At 48.2% G+C, this 17,583-nt stretch overlaps 1 pseudogene; it reads left to right on the top strand.

Moving 5' to 3' along the window:
• Positions 1–1,557: 1,557 nt before the first annotated feature.
• LOC129143204 (large ribosomal subunit protein eL6-like) lies at positions 1,558–2,507 on the top strand (annotated as a pseudogene).
• The last annotated feature ends 15,076 nt before the right edge of the window (positions 2,508–17,583 follow it).

Below are 17,583 nucleotides of genomic sequence, written 5' to 3'. Positions count from 1 at the left end.
TTGACCTCTATTTGAGAGTGCCAAGTTTTACAACCACATCATCTAGTGTATTGCAGTCATCTAAATAACAGCAGCAGGTGAAATCAGTATCATTCGGGGACTCACAGGAAAGTCTGGAGCAGTGTTTCTCAAAGAGTGTTTCCCACATCTCCGATGAGGTCCAGAGAGGCCTTACTGGGCTGTCTGCAGTTTTCTAGGAGAATGTGTAAGTCTGTGTTTTCATCTGGTGCCAGCCTGTGCTGGGGGTACAGTAACAGAAAGGACAGCAGGGCCCTGTCCTCAGGAAGCTTCCAGTCTAGGGGATGTGGAGGTCATGGGAGCAGGATCTGAAATCGTCACACTGGGTGTTAATGGTTCCCTAAACCTGATCCCTGACTGCCATCTGGGCCTCAAGGCAGGGTTGGGGAAGATCCTGCTCCTGAAAGGAGAAAGATGTGGAGTGGAGAATATCTCAGCCACCTGGGGGAAACAGGACGTCGGAGCCTTCCCACCAGGTGGTGCTGAGGAAGAGTGGGGTAGAGGCAGGTGGCACAGGCAGCAACCCTTGGTGTCCCCTCTCCCCCTGAGCCCACGCTCTCCAAGCCAGGAGGGTCATAAAGCAGCATGGGGAGAGGTCAAAGCAGGGCCCTGCCTCGACCTGATTCCCATGGGGACTCCAAGAACACCCGGCCTGCGGGCCCCACCCCAGTGGCTCTGGGACTCCCAACTTCCACCCAGGCCAGGGCAGCTGGGTAAATACGGAGACTCAAAAGGAGCCCAAGGTGACACTCAGGGTCTGCCCAGCTCCATGTATTATGGCAGGAACCCCTAGGTACCTATTAGCTGAGGCATGGGGACCTGTCAGAGAAAGTCATTTTCATGGGGGTAAAGGGACTCTGAAGCCAAGGGCGCAATCAGTCAATGGGACTGTTTGAGCCAAGAATCAAACAGAAGTTCCAACCAGACGTCAGGGCACCTCCAGAGCAGCCAGGACATCATCAGCCAGGGTGGACGGCTGAGCTCTCCAGACCACAGATGACAGCAGCCACAGGCTTCTGCAACAGCCCACCAGGCTGCCCAGGGGCAGGACAAGACAGACCCACCACCTAAGCCTCCAGCAGCCAGGGCCCACCCAAGGGCAGAACAGCCACCTGCCTAGAGACCAGGTGCTCTCCTTCCCCCACCACATGTACCACCCCCACTCAGAGAGGATCAGGGGCTGAGGGGAAGAAGGGAGGTCTGCAGTGCTGACCACGTGTCCGTCAAGAGACTGTGGCATCCCCAAGAGACAATGCTAGCCAGTAGAAACAAAGGGGCTGCATTCTCTTTGCACCTTGGGTGCAGTGTGCTCATGTGGGCTTTAAGAATTCATGTAATTAGCTCCACAGGCTAACGATAACCCCTCCCTAGATTAAAAGACAGTCCCATCATCTCCAGCATCTGGCCCCTTGGAGAAGAGTTTGCAGAAGGAAGAAAAGAAGACCAGAGAACATTCTGTATAAGGCCCTTTGCAGAGAAGAAAGCTCAGCTCCTGCCTTGGAAGCAAAGCTGTAGGAAAGCTCTTTCCCATCTTGCAAGATGGCAGGTGAAAAAGTTGAGAAGCCGGATACTAAAGAGAAGAAACCTGAAGCAAAGAAGGCTGATGCTGGTGGCAAGGTGAAAAGGCATCACCTCAAGACTGAAAAACTCAAGAAGGGGAAGCCCCATTGCAGCCTCAATCCCGTCCTTGTCAGAGGAGTTGGCAGGTATTCCCAACCTGCCCTGTATTCCAGGAAGGCCACGTGGAAGAGGAAGTACTCAGGTGCGAAGTCCAAGGTTGAAAAGAAGAAGGAGAAGGTTCTTGCAACTGTTACAAACCAGTTGGTGGTGACAAGAACGGTGGTCCTGGGTGGTTAACAAAATGCCTAGATATTATCCTACTGGAGATGCGCCTCGAAAGCTGTTGAGCCACGGCAAAAAAACCTTCAGTCAGCACGTGAGAAAACTGTGAGCCAGCATTACCCCCGAAGCCATTCTAATCATCTTCGCTGGATGCCACAGAGGCAAGAGGGTGGTTTTCTTGAAGCAGCTGGCTAGCGACTTGTTACTTAGGACTGGACCTCTGGTCCTCAATCGAGTTCCTCTACGAAGAACACACCAGACCTTTGTCATTGCCACCTCAACCAAAACTGACATCAGCAATGTAAAAATCCCAAAACATCTCACTGATGCTTGCTTCAAGAACCAGCAGCTGCGGAAGCCCAGACACCAGGAAGGTGAGATCTTCGACACAGAAAAAGAGAAATACGAGATCACAGGGCAGCGCAAGATTGATCAGAAAGCTGTGGACTCACAGATTTTACAAAAATCAAAGTTATTCCTTAGCTCCAGGGCTACCTGAGATCTGTGTTTGCTCTGAGGAATGGAATTTATCCTCACAAATTGGTGTTCTAAATTTCTTAAGAACCTAATTAAATAACTGATAACATTTAAAAAATAATAAAGCTGTGGGGACAGAAGCCTGGGCCGTGTCTGTGAACAGCATGCCGGAGTGGACATGGGCCAGGAGGAGGCACAGTGAGCCGTGGGGACACCCCATGCTGTTCACAGGGCTGGGCACCCAGAGCATGGAGCAGAGCGGCTTTCTTCTTCCCCACGCTGCTGAGCCTATGCTGAGTGTGTGTGGAGGGCGCAGAGGGCCGTTTGTTGGGGCGGGGAGCTAGCCCACTCTGCCGTCTCGGAGCAGATACAGCCATCAATTACCCCAGCATGTGCAAGAAGGATGCCATTGTCCACGTGCTGGGGCTGGGTTTGGAGCGCGCTCGGAGACGGAGATCTGGGTGCAAGTGGATTATGGGGGTGCCCTGGAGACCAGCCCCCGCCAGGGGTGAGGGCAGTGGGAATGAGCAGTAAAGGCCTCAGCCAGGCTCACAGGCAGCTCTGAGGCTGGGCGGCTACACAGCAGCCTGAATCAGGCAGGTGGCCCTGACGTTACCTGGAATAGCAATCAGCCACTAAAGCAGGTGGCACTGGAGGAGCATGAGCTTACGGCAGGCAGCCCCCTCCAGGTGAGTCCTGGGAGGCGATGCCTGTGCCTCTGTCTTGGAGGGGGAGTTTGGGGCGCCCCCCCAACAGCATTCGCACACACCATGCTGGGCTTCCCAGCCAGGCCCCAGGCTTGCCCGCAGAGGGGAGCCCAGCTGGGGTGGGGCCTTACACCTGGTGCCTGTGTCAGCCTCCCCTGGATGGGATTTGGAGTTTCAGTGGATACCAACACCCATGGAGGGCCCACGATGACCTGCTTTCCAATTAAGTGAACACCTCAAAGTCCCTTCCAGCGTAAACAATCTCTGATTCCTTGATTTAATCCTCCACAGTTAAAGGAACCTCTGCACTAATGGGCTTGAGTGACGTCTTTTTGCACAGTAATACGTGGTCGTATAACCCCCACAAGGTGTCTCTAAACCCACGTAACAGTCACTGCTCTCAATAGTGATCACAGTTGTGCAGAACTGAGATCTGAATGCTGGTTGTGGTTGTGCAGAGATGAGATCTGAATGCTGGTTTCGGTTGTGCAGACCTGAGATCTGAATGCTGGTTTCAGCTGTGCAGAGATGAGACCTGAATGCTGGTTTCGGCTGTGCAGAGCTGAGACCTGAATGCTGGTTTCGGCTGTGCAGAGCTGAGACCTGAATGCTGGTTTCGGCTGTGCAGAGCTGAGACCTGAATGCTGGTTTCGGCTGTGCAGAGCTGAGACCTGAATGCTGGTTTCGGCTGTGCAGAGCTGAGACCTGAATGCTGGTTTCGGCTGTGCAGAGCTGAGACCTGAATGCTGGTTTCGGCTGTGCAGAGCTGAGACCTGAATGCTGGTTTCGGCTGTGCAGAGCTGAGACCTGAATGCTGGTTTCGGCTGTGCAGAGCTGAGACCTGAATGCTGGTTTCGGCTGTGCAGAGCTGAGATCTGAATGCTGGTTTTGGCTGTGCAGAGATGAGATCTGAATGCTGGTTTCTACAGTGGATTTGTCACATTCACAGGTAGCGGGGCTTGGGACTTGAACGTATCTTTTTGGAGGGACACAATTCAACCCATAACACGCCCCCTCCTGGGCACCTGCACCCGGTGGCGGCCCACACGGTGGATAAAGGCCTGGCCCCAGGCTCCACTCGGGACGACCCTGAAGGGGTGTGCCAGCTCCAGAGCTTCCCCGGGGACCAGCGGTTAGGGCATCACTGCCCGATGACTCCCTCTACCCCACTGGCCTTCCTTCTCTCCCTTCACAGACCCTAAACCCAAGAGCACTGCCCCGCCACCAATAAACACTCTTCTGTCTCTGAGTGAGCTTCCCCGGGGACCCAACCTGCATCAGGGACTCACCTATGTGGGGACATGGCCCATGCCGACGCGTGGCCTGGGGGACATGCCCCATGCTGAAGCGTGGGTTGGGGGACACGGGCCCATGCTGACACGTGGGTTGGGGGACACAGGCCCATGCTGATGTGTGGCTGTGAAACTAACAAACACATCACCCAAGGCCTCCAGGTGAGGGTCCCCTCATAGCCACGTTGTGACAGGACGAGGTTGTTCCAGAACGTTTCAGAGGCTACCCCTGGGCAGCCACCTCCAGACTCCATTGATGAGCGGCCTTGGGAACCTCCCCCCACCCCACTGTGCCCCACCCGCGTCTGGTGATCCTCCCGGTCTGTAAACCTTGGCCCAGCCGACTTTAAGCAATTGCCAGTTACGTACTCACTTCTGCCTCCAAGACGTCAGTCAGCCTCTACTGTACACGGCTCACACTGGGCACTGAGGACGTGCAGCTCACGGTCATGGCCCTGACCTCGAGTGGCTCAGACTCGGTGGGAATGAAGACAAACACACAGCTTTCCATGACACAGAGTGACGGGTGTGGGAGAGGCAGCCGCCAGCTGCCGTGGGAATCCAGAGAAATGAGACTCAATCCAGACCCGGTCCACGCAGGTGCCTCAGAGACAGTGAGGGGGATGGTGGTCCTGGGAGGGGCACACTGTGGCTGCTCCTGCACAGCCAGGGAGCTACAGGGGTTTCCACGTGGCCAGGCGCAGCAGGGAGGCCCAAGGGAGGCAGGCACCTGATTGTGAAATGAACAACTATTGAGCTCCATAGGTTACTAAACTAGTTGGAGGCAGCTATCCCCAGTACAACTCGGGCCACAATACAATGCCCGATACTTTTGGAGGCTGTGGATCTGTACCGTGTTTAGCACACGGCCTGGGAGTTAGGACCCTCCCTCTCCCCTTTTCTGGTCTGGAGGTTTCACCTGAACCCTATTCATTCCACATGGGGGGCTGATTTTTTTAATCAGATCAGTCCTGGGTCTTCACCAGCTCATAAGACTGGTCTGCCGAAGTTACTTCAACTTTGATTTATGAATTCTATGACCATATTCCTCACATCATAGGATTTCCAATCTTCAGATAAGAGAGGGAGGGTAGAAACCTCTGGGTCACTTTAGTTAGGTTTACACTTTCAGAACTAGAAAATTTCTAACCAGGGAAAGTGAAAGAACGTTGAGAGCCTCGGCACAGGTCAAATGCAAAAACACCTAAGAAATCAAGAGAATTGAAAAGAGAGGCTGGGCGTTGTGGCTCACACCTGTAATCCCAGCACTTTGGGAGGCCGAGGAGGGCAGATCACTTGAGGTCAGGAGTTTGAGACCAGCCTGGCCAACATGGTGAAACCCTGTCTCTACTAAAAATACAAAAATTAGCCAGGTGTGGTGGGCCCCTGTAATTTCAGCTACTCGAGAGGCTGAGGCACGAGAATTGCTTGAACCTGGGAGGCAGAGGTTGCAGTGAGCCAAGATCGCACCACTGCACTCCAGCCTGGGGGACAGAGTGAGACTCTGTTTTTAAAAAAACGAAAGAAAAGAGGCCAGTAGTCTGAAGACAGGAAATGCCAGCTCAGTTTTCAAAAACAGAGGAAAGGTGAATTCTAAAAACCAACTAGGCCTGGTGCAGTGGCTCATGCCCATAGTCTCAGCACTTTGTGAGGCTGAGGCAGGATTGCTTGAGTCCAGGAGTTTGAGACCAGCCTGGACAACATAGTGAGACCCCCCCCCCATCTCTACAAAAAATTAAAACATAATAGTAATTACCCAGGCGTGATGATGGACATATGCAGTTGTAGCTACCCAGGAGGCTGAGGTGGGAGGATCACTTGAGCCCAGGAGGTCAAGGCTGCAGTGAGCTATGATTGTGCCACTGCATTCCAGCCTGGGTGACAGAGTGAGACCCCATCTCAAAAAAATAAATAAATGAAAAATAGAAACAAACCAGCAAGCCTGACCAATTTTGAGCAAAATTCCAGTATGCAGTAATTTTTTTTTTTTTTTTGAGATGAAGTCTCACTCTGTCACCCAGACTGGAGTGCAGTGGCACAATCTCTGCTCACTGCAACCTCCGCTTCCTGGGTTCAAGCGATTCTCCTGCCTCAGCCTCCCAAGTGGCTGGGACTACAGGCATGCACCACTGCGCCCAGCTAATTTTTGTATTTTTAGAGACGGGGTTTTACCATGTTGGTCAGGCTGGTCTCAAATCCCTGACCTAGTGATCCACCTGCCTTGGCCTCCCAAAGTGCTGGGATTACAGGCTTGAGCCACCGCACCTGGCCTTAAGTAATTTTCAAATGATTAAGGAGGTGGGGAAAAAAACTAATTGCTGGGAACCAGCACGTGGTCACTGAGGACCGATCGCCTTTCACTTTGACAAGGTCGTTAGATCAACAGCCCTGGAAAATGTTATGGGCTTCATGTTCTCGTCTTTATTGTAGAAAAAAAAAATGTACATCTTTCCACAATTCTTTGTAAAAACAGAAGAAAAAGAAGGAGGAGGAGAAAGGGGAGGAGGAGCCTAGAGCTAGGCAATGTCAGATGGTAACAGAAGGCTTCAGTGTAAGGCTGAGGTCCCCTGAAGTCTCCACACCACACTCCCCAGCCTCAATCCCCCAGGTGTCTACAGGTCCATGAAGGTGCTGCTGGGGTCTGTCAGCTAAACACGGCATCTCAAAAGGCCTAATGGAAAGCGTACTCTTACCCACAGGCTAGCTAACATGTCATTTCAGCACGGTGTAATTAAAGGGGACTGGGCTCTTGTTCTGTCCAAGATGCATGGGCTTGAGTCAGTTATAAAACCTCTCTGGGCATTTTTATTTCCAGCAAGAGGAAAATCTACAAAATCTGAAAATCCTGTGGCCAGAAAACACCTAGAAATCCTGGAAAATTTATCCCGAATATCCTGTTAAATACATAGCGGGGCACACATCAGTAAGAGAGCTCCAGCGGACAGAAGCAAAGAAGAAGCTGCGGATTCAGCTGCTGCCCTTTGGGATATTTGCCAAGCTCAGGAACAGAGAGCCTCAGTTTCCACAGCCATCCGGGCACTGGACACCAAACCCGGGGCCTGCACGAGGCAGGGACTTGGAAGTGAGACTCCCTAGAAATGCAGGACCCTTGGAGGCCATACCCTCAGTGATAGAATGAGGTAAAACAGAAATTAATAAAAAGAAATGACAAGGAAACATGTGTCTCAACTCCTGGGCTCTGAGTGGGATAGAGCATCCCCTGAGAATCCATACCTGGCCTCATTGGGTTTGGGTCTGAATTGATACCATTTGGTCTGGGAAACCAAAGTCAAGAAATTAGCTAAGAGTGGTCTTAGGTTGATAGTCCCCCAGATGCTTGACAGAAACAAATGTAAAATCTCTCTGGAGAAACACGTCCTCAAACCAAGGTGTGTAGGATTTCCAAGATAAAGCCCAGCTGTGTACTATAAAATTAACCTTTATTGGCCAGGCGCGGTAGCTCACACCTGTAATCCCAGCACTTTGGGGAGCTAAGGCAGACAGATCACTTGAGGTCAGGAGTTCGAGACCAGCCTAGCCAACATGGTAAAACCCTGGCTCTACTAAAAATACAAAAATTAGCCAGGCGTGGTGCCATGTGTGTCTGTAGCCACAGCTACTCAGGAGGCTGAGGCAGGAGAATCACTTGAATCTGAGAGACAGAGGTTGCAGGGAATCAAGATTGCGCCACTGAACTCCAGCCTGGGCAACAGACCGAAACTCTGTCTCAATTAAAAAAAAAAAAAAAAAGATTAACCTTTATTGAAGACTTAACTTGTGCCAGGCACAGTTTTAAATCTTTGACCTGGGCCAGGCACAGTGGCTCATGCCTGTAATTTCAGCACTTTGGAAGGCTGAGGAGGACAGATCACCTGAGGTCAGGAGTTCAAGAGCAGCCTGGCCAACATGGTAAAACCCTATCTCTACTAAAAATACAAAAATTAGCCAGGTGTGGTGGTAGGTGCCTGGAATCACAGCTACTTGGGAGGCTGAGGCAGGAGAATCACTTGAACCTGGAAGGTAGAGGTTGCAGTGAACCAAGATGGTGCCACTGCACTCCAGCCTGGGCGACAGAACGAGACTCTGTCTCAAAAAAAATAAAAATAAAATAAATAAATCTTTGACCTGTATTGTCCCACCTAATCTTCACACATTCTTCTAATGGTATGTAGTTTTATTCTCATTATTATTTATTAATGTCATTCATATTCCTGGATTAGGAATTGGAGAGAATGAAGGCACAGAGAGGATAAGTAACTTACTCAAGAACACACAGCAAAGAAGAAAAGTTGAGATTCAAACCCAGGAAGTCTGGCCCACAGTCCGCAGAGGAACCCGTCATGAGCACAAGTTACCTGAAATCAGTCATAGGGCTTCCAGGCAATGGAATCTTGAGGTACAGAATACAAATAAGAATGCTTAAAATGTTTAAAGACATTCTCAAAAATGCAGACAAGACACAGAAGAAAAAGACAAAGTAAATAAGAGAGGAGAAAACAATTAAAATGTTTAGAAATAAAAAATGTAAGTTGGGCACAGTGGCACGTGCCTTAGTCCCAGCTACTTAGGAGGCTGAGGCGGGAGCATTGCTTGAGCCCGGAAGTTCGAGGCTGGAGTGTTCTATAATGGCACCTGTGAATAGCCACTGCACTCCACCCTGGGTGACATAGTGAGACCCTGTCTCTAAAGAAAAAATAAATACACACACTTAAAAATTAAAATTCAAGACTTTAAAGTTAAAGCACAAGTTAGATTGATAGATGTGAGGAAATAAATTACTAAACTGAACGATCTAGCTAAAGAATGCCCAGGATGAGTCATGGAGAGACAAAGACTCGGAACAAATATGAAAGCAAGTTAAGAGAAACAAAGAGGCCGGGCGCGGTGGCTCACGCCTGTAATCCCTGCACTTTGGAAGGCCGGGACGGGTGGATCACGAGGTCAAGAGATCAAGACCAGCCTGGCCAACATGGTGAAACCCCGTCTCTACTAACAATACAAAAATTAGCTGGGCTTAGTGGTGGGCACCTGTAATCCCAGCTACTTGGGAGGCTGAGGCAGGAGAATCGCTTGAACCCAGGAGGCAGAGGTTGCAGTGAGCTGAGATCACGCCACTGCACTCCAGCCTGGCAACAGAGTGAGACTCTGTCTCAAAAAAAAAAAAAGAGAGAAACAAAGAAAAGGTGAAGGACCAACATGCATACATCTGATGGTCTGGGAAGGAAACAAATAGAGGAAGTGAAGGAGAGCCCATATGCCAAGGGCTGATCCTCAGACTCAGGAACTCAACCTAAAGCACGATCCCACACCTGAACACACCACAATGAAACTACAATAGACCAAAGACAAAGGCACACACTGAAAATCCACCAGAAAGGGCAGACCGCTTCAGAACACTGCATAGCAGGCAGACAGCTTGACTTCTCACAGGGGTATCAGAAACCAGAATACAAAGGAATATTGCTTTCAAAGCAGTAAGTCAAAATTATTGTCAAAGTGGGACTGACTGCCTGTCTACTGAAATTATCATTCAGGAATAATGGGAAAATAAAGATATTTACAGGCAAAAAGAAACTAAATGAATTTATTAAGAGATCTTCAATTTAAAAGTTTATTAAGAAAATGCTTCAAAAAGAAGAAAATTGAACCCAGAAGGAAGGCCTGAGATGAGCAAAGAAAGGGGTAAAAAATATACCAATAAAGTTTAAAAAAAAAAATCACTGACTAGAAAAAACACATAACTAATTTAAGGTGAAATAAAAACAAGGTGAAACTAAAATATTGGTCAAAAATAACATGCAAAATAGGATAAGGTGATTCTAGTAAAAGCATTCTAAAATTTTTGTATTTCAGACAAAATGGGAGGATAGAAAAATTGTAGAATTGCAGAAATTAAGTACACACATTTGAATTTTCAAACACCACTAAAAAATTGGCAATTTTCAAAGAGATAAGAAAGAGAAATACAGTTTATAATTTTCAGAATAATAGCAAAAGCCAGGCATAGTGGCTCACGCCTGTAATCCCAGCACTTTGGGAGGTCAAGGCAGGTGGATCACCTGAGGTCAGGAGTTCGAGACCAGCCTGACCAATATGGTGAAACCCATCTCTACTAAAAATACAAAAATTAGCCGGGCATAGTGGCGTGTGCTTGTAGTCCCAGGTACTCAGAAAGCTGAGACAGGAGAATTGATTGAGGTGGGAGATGGAGGTTGCAGTGAGCCAAGATTGCGCCATTGCACTCCAGCCTGGGCAACAGAACGAGACTCCATCTCAAAATAATAATAATAATAATAATCACTCCAGCCTGGGCAACAGAACGAGACTCCATCTCAAAATAATAATAATAATAATAATAATAATAATAATAGCAAGAGGAAATTGAATTTTCAAAAAGCAGAGTAAACAGGAAGTACAACATAAGATTGAGGGAAAATTTAAGGAATCAGTAATTATAATAAATGTAAATGAAAACAATTGCTAGTTAAATGACAGAAATTCTCTGGCTGAATTTTTTTTAGAACAGCCTTATGCTGCTTACAAGAAACACAACTAAAACTAAGGATTCAGATTTAAAATAAACTGATGGGAAAAAATATAGCACACGAATACTTATCAAAAGAAAAGCTATGTAAATATATTAACAGGAAAAACAAAAACAAAAAGTTGTGCTTTATAAGCCAACAAACTTACTGTGTAATGATGGAACAGCAGAAGGTATAACAGTCATGAAGCTGATACATCAAAAAACAGCCTCAACAGGAGAATGGCATGAACCCAGGAGGCGGAGCTTGCAGTGAGCGGAGATCGCGCCACTGCACTCCAGCCTGGGTGACACAGCCAGACTCCCTCTCAAAAAAAAAAAAAAACAGCCTCAAAATGTAGAAAACACACCCTTTTAGGACACTGTTTCTTTGTTCACAGAAGGAGAATTAGACACACTGAATGAACAGAATCACGAGTACTCAGTGAGATGCCAAACGTGAAAGTGAGTCATTAAATCAGAAAGTGCTACCTAGAGTAGGCGGTCATTATGAAGGAGAAAAATACCCACTGTGTGCTGCAGAGAGCAGGCCTGGCCCGGAGAACAGGCTAAATACAGCAGGGCTCCTAGAAGACAGGCTAGGTAGAGCGACTCTGGCCTAGAACACAGACTAGACAGAGCAGGGCTCCAGGAAGACAAGTTAGATGGAGCAGGGCTCCTGGAAGACAGGCTAGATAGCGCGGGGTTCCTGGCAGACAGGCTAGATGGTGCACGGCTCCTGGCAGACAGGATAGATGGCGCACGGCTCCTGGCAGACAGGATAGATGGTGCACGGCTCCCGGAAGACAGGATAGAGGGAGAAGGGCTTCTGGACCACTTGAGGTCAAGGGTCCTTTGAATCCTACAGAGTCTCTCCCCACCCCCAAAATGCACACCTGCAGGGAACATACCACCAGTATCAAGGGTTTCACAGACACCCTAAAGGACATCCTTGAAATTCTTCAGTGTTCCTAGGGCTCCTGATATAAACAGTTGAAGGCAAGACATCCAGAAGCCATGTCATGGGAGGAAAGTTGAAAGAGATGAGGCCTCATCTTGGAGAAAAGTTGCCTCCTTAGGGTGCTGAGAGACATCCTCAATTACTTGGAGAGCTATCATGAGTGAGGAGTCTTGTTCTCAGTGGTTCTAAGGGTCAGAGTTGAGGCCACTCATTGAGGCTCAGGGTGGTGTGTCTGTTCCTGTCTAAGAAAAGTATTTCCAAAGGGAGAGCACTGGCATGACATGAAGTGATGAAAACGGTGCAGCAAAAGTACAGTGAGGAAGGAAGGAAGGAAGGAAGCAAGGAAGGAAGGAAGGCAGGCAGGCAAGGAAGGAAAGAAGGAAGTACGGTGAGGAAGGAAGGAAGGACGGCAGGTGAGGAAGAAAAGAAGGAAGTATGGTGAGGAAGGAAGGAAGGTGAGAAAGGAAGGACGGCGAGGAAGGAAGGACAGTGAGGAAGGAAGGACGGCAAGGAAGGATGGATGGATGGCAAGGAAGGAAGGAAGGAAGTACGGCAAGGATGCTGCAGGAGGGAGCGCTGCTGCTAGGGGAATGCTAGTCCCGACTTCTAGCTCCCTTCCAACTCCCTAGAATGCAAGGATCAACAGCGAAGGATCATGTGTGGAGATATTCTCTCCCTCCTTTCCTTCCTTTCTTCCTTCCTTCCCTCCCTCCCTCCTTCCTTCCCTCCTTCCTTCCCTCCCTCCTTCCTTCCTTCCCTCCCTTCCTTCCTTCCCTCCCTTCCTTCCTTCCCTCCTTCCTTCCTTCCCTCCTTCCTTCCTCCCTCTCTTCCTTCCTTCCTTCCCTCCTTCCTTCTTCCTTCCCTCCTTCCTTCCTTCCTTCCCTCCTTCCTTCCCTCCCTCCTTCCTTCCCTCCTTCCTTCCTTCCTTCCCTTCCTTCCCTCCTTCCCTCCTTCCTTCCTTCCCTCCTTCCTTCCTCCCCACCTTTCTTCCTTCCTTCCTCCTCCTCTTTCTTCTTTCCTTCTTCCTTCCTTCTTCCCTCCCTCCCTCTGTCCTTTCTCCCCTCCTTCCTGCTTCCTTCCTTCCTTCCTTTCCCCTTCCTTCCTTCCTTTCTTCCACAACTGTTTACAGAGCACCTACCACATGCCAGGAGCCATTCTAGCTGGAGATGCGCCAATGACCTTTTACTCTACTGCAGGAAACAGAGAATGAACAAGATAATTGGAGACTTTTAAATGTTATGAAGAAAACAGAGGAATGAGACCAAGTCTCCCAGAAAGCTAGATGGAGGCCTGGTTATTAGAAAGCCATTAAAAAGAATGGTTTGAGCTGGGACCTGAATGACCAGAGCCACGACAGATCAGAGTTCTGGGGTCCCGCAGGCCCAAAGGTGGGAGAGGGGAGCAGCCTGGAGAGGCTGGAGCATGCTCAAAGGTGGGAGGGGGGAGCAGCCTGGAGAAGCTGGAGCACAGGGAGAGGAAGGCACAATCATGAGGCTATGAGAAAATTTAATTTCCTTTCCCTTGGGATGATCTTGTGTTGGCTTAAATGAGACCCAAGGCTTTTGTCCCACCTGTTTACTTTTGCTTTTATTACCTGTGCTTTTGGGGTCATTTTGAAAAAATCATTGCCAAGACCAATGTCATGAAGTTTTTCTTCTATGTTTTCTTCTAAGAGTTTTACAGTTTCCGGTCTTACATTTAAATCTTCAATAGATTTTGAGTTGATTTTTGTGCATGATATAAGAAAGGGGTCTAATTCCATTCTTTCTCACGCAAAAAGCTTCTGCATAGCAAAGGAAGTAATAGGGTGAAAACACAGCCTATGGAATGGGAGAAAATATTTGCAAACCATATATCTGATAAGGGATTAATGTCCAAAATATATAAGGAGCCCTTACAACTTAATAGCAGAAAAAATGACTACCCCAATTTAAAAATGAGCAAAGGATTTGAATAGACATTTCTCCCAAGAAGATAGACGAATAGTCAACAGATATATGAAAAGATGCTCGACATCACTAATCATTAGGGAAATGCAAATAAAAATCACCACGAGATGTGTAGCCTTACACCTGCTAGAATGGCTATTATCAAAAAAATAAATAAAAGATAAGAAGTATTAGCAAGGGTGCAGAGACATTAGAGCCCTGTACACTGTTGGTGGGAATACCATTATGGAGAACAGTATGGAGGCTCCTCAAAAAATCATAAATAGAATTACCATATGACCCAGCAATTCCACTTCTGGATGTTGATTCAAAAGAGTTGAAACCAGTATCTCACAGAGCTATTGCTCTCCCGTGCTCACGGTAGCATTTTTCACCATAGCCAAGTTGTGCAAATGTTCTTCAACAAATGAATGGGGGCCAAGCGTGGTGGCTCACACCTATAATCCCAGCACTTTGGGAGGCTGGGGCGGGCCTGAGGTCAGGAGTTCGAGACCAGCCTGGCCAACATGGCGAAACCCCATCTCTACTAAGAATACAAAATTAGCCGGGCATGGTGGCACATGCCTGTAATCCCAGCTACTTGGGAGGCTAAGGCAGGAGAATTGATCGAACCTGGGAGGTGGAGGTTGCAGTGAGCCAAGTTCATGCCACTGCACTCCAGCCTGGGCAAGAGAACAAGACCCTATCTCAAAAAACAAACAAAACAACAACAACAACAAAAAAGAATAGTTAGAAAAACTGTGGTGCATACACACAATGGAACATTACTCAGCCTTTCAAAAAAGCAAATCCTGCCATTTGCTACTGACTGAACTTGGCAGACATGATACTAAGTGAAATAAGCCAGTCACAAAAGGACAAATACTGAATGATTCCACTTGCACTAAATACCTAAAGTCAAACTCAGAAAAGCAGAGCACAGAATAGTGGTTGTCAGGGGCTGGAGGAACAGGAAAATGGGGAATCGCTGTTCAACGGATATGAAGTTTCCATTATGCAAGATGAACAAATTCTGGAGATCTGCCGTCTAACATTATGCCTGCAGTTGACAATACTGATTGTACACTTACAAATTTGTTGAAAGGGTAGGACTCATTAAATTTTCTTACAAAATTTTTTTACAAACTTCTGTTCATTATTTTTTAAATTTTTTAAATAATAAATGAGATCCAATGCTTTGATAGCTAAGACCTATATAATTGAGACAGTGAAAATTAGCCATGCTGAGGCCAGGCGCAGTGGCTCACACCTGTAATCCCAGCACTCTGGGAGGCCAAGGTGGGCAGATCACTTGAGGTCAGGAGTTTGAGACCAGCCTGGCCAACGTGGTAAAACCCCGTCTCTACCAAAAATACAAAAATTAACAAGGTGTGGTGGTGCGTGCTTGTAGTCCCAGCTGCTTGGGAGGCTGAGGCAGGAGAATCGCTGGAACCCAGGAGGTAGAGGTTTCAGTGAGTCAACATTGCGCCACTGCACTCCAGCTTGGGCAACAGAGTGAGACGTGAGGCCCTGGCTCAAAAAAAAAAAAAAAAAGGAAAAGAAGCTAATGAGCCATGCTGCAGGCAAACTGAGATAAACAAGGTTTCCAATGGGACACAGCTGAAGCCAACAGAACAGAGAAACCAAGAAACCCAGGCAGGACCATGCTGCAGCTGCAAGAATGACCAACGCTCCTCCTTAGACTCGCCCAGCACAAGGCCAGGTCCTGGAAGCCTCAGCAGGTGTGTTCCCCCTTGCTACGGCAAGCCAAGCAGACCCAACGCTGCAGATTACAGGGATGCTCCTGGGGGCTATTTTTTCTGGTGGGCTGCATCATCATCATATTAGCCAGCATTATTCTTACCAGATGCCATTCAGTTTGCAGAGAACTTTGCACACAATTGGAGGTGTTTCATGTTTGCCATAACCCTATGGGGTGACTATTATTATCATTATCTATTGTTATTATCCTTCTTCCGAGGGAGTAGGACTGAAACTTAGTGAGCGAAAGCCATAAAGGAGTGGAGCCCACAAGGAGCAGGTGCTCACTCCACAGCCGCCTGCAGACACTGCCCTCAGCAATGCACTGTCAGTATCCTGAGTGCTGGGAGGGGAAGAGCCAGCTTTCTCTTGTGGGTCTGACTCCTAAGTGCTTGCTCATAATCATCATAGTTTACCACCTTTCCACTTACACAGGCACTAAGTGAATTTCAGTCCTAATACAAAATGCAAGAGGCATCCCATTCCAGTACACTTGATCGCAGGAGAACCTGCAAGACTTGTAAATCCAAACATATTTCATTCCAAATAGGCACTAATCCCTCTAACAAGAGCAGGGACTTGTAATTCAAACACATGATTTGAGTTGATAATCCTGGAGCAGACATCATCCTTCAGCTGTGTAACTGCAACATTTTAAGGGGCACCACCAGGGCCAAGCTAGGTTTGTGGGGTCTCCCAAGGACACCTCCTCATTTACAGATTCCCCACCAATTTGTAGAACCAGCATGTTGTAGGAGGCAGCTATTGGCCTTTGCAGTAATCAAAACAAGACTAATATTGGCAATATAATCAGCAGGCAATGGTGACTAATCCATCAGTAAACAAAATATTTTTCCACCCATTTTGGTTTAGCAGCCCCAAAGCTAACCCTTGTATACCCTGTCATTTGCGTCAAATACTACTTCCTCCTCAAAACCACTGTTGGATATTTTCTTTTAACAAGGCTTCCCTGCCTCCCTTGTTTAGAAATGAATAGAAGGATTCCCACTTGGAAAGAGTGAAGAGTGGAAGAAAAACCTGAACCCTAGAATCATTTGTTGTCAAATTGATTCCCAGCTGCATGACTTTCCAGGTTGGAGATCTTTGGCAAGTCACCTAAGTTCTCCAAGACTCTTTCTTCAAACTGGGGTAGAATCGTCTGCACTTCACAGGGTACAAGATAAATGAGACAGTAGCATGAAATCACTTAGCGCAATGTTAATACATAGGTCCCTTCACCTGCCAAGCAGGCTTTGAAGTCAGAGTCTGAGCTCTGTGCAGCCTCACCACCCACTAGACATGAGAACGCAGACAGCTCTCCGTCCTCCCAGAGCCTCAGCTGCTCTGAAAACCAAGGATGGGATGCCCCTGAGTCCCTTCCTCCTTCCCCAGCTCCCGACCCTGGTCCTCAGAGGTGACGGCGTTCACTGTGGCCCTTGGCATCTGCTCCTCATGTGTCAAGGAATAGGGCCCAGGCACCTCCCCAGGAAATTGCAGAGGCTGCACCGGCCCAGACCTGGTAGGACCATGGGCACACTGGCTGTATCAGTCCGTTGTTTTTTGTTTGTTTGTTTTTGAGATGGAGTTTCACTCTTGTTGCCCAGGCCACAGGGCAGTGGTGTGATCTCAGCTCACTGCAACCTCTGCCTTCTGGGTTCAAGTGATTCTCCTGCCTCAGCCTTCCAAGTAACTGGGATTACAGGTGTCCGCCACCATGCCCGGCTAATTGTTTGTATTTTTAGTAGAGACAGGGTTTCACCATGTTGGCCAGGCTGGTCTCGAACTCCTGACCTCAGGTGATCCACCCGCCTCGGCCTCCCAAAGTGCTGGGATTACAGGCATGAGCCACCGTGCCCGGCCTATTGGTCCATTTTCACGCTGCTGATAAAGACATACCTGAGACTGGGAAGAAAAAGAGGTTAATTGGACTTACAGTTCCACATGGCTGGGGAGGCCTCAGAATCATGGCAGAAGGTGAAAGGCGCTGCTTACATGGCGGCGGCAAGAGGAAATGAGAAAGAAGCAAAAGTGGAAACCCCTGATAAGCCCATTAGATCTCATGAGACTTATTCAC

Source organism: Pan troglodytes, chromosome 12, assembly GCF_028858775.2.
Source record: "Pan troglodytes isolate AG18354 chromosome 12, NHGRI_mPanTro3-v2.0_pri, whole genome shotgun sequence".
NCBI lineage: Eukaryota > Metazoa > Chordata > Mammalia > Primates > Hominidae > Pan > Pan troglodytes.
This window is presented reverse-complemented; position numbering and strand designations above follow the sequence as displayed.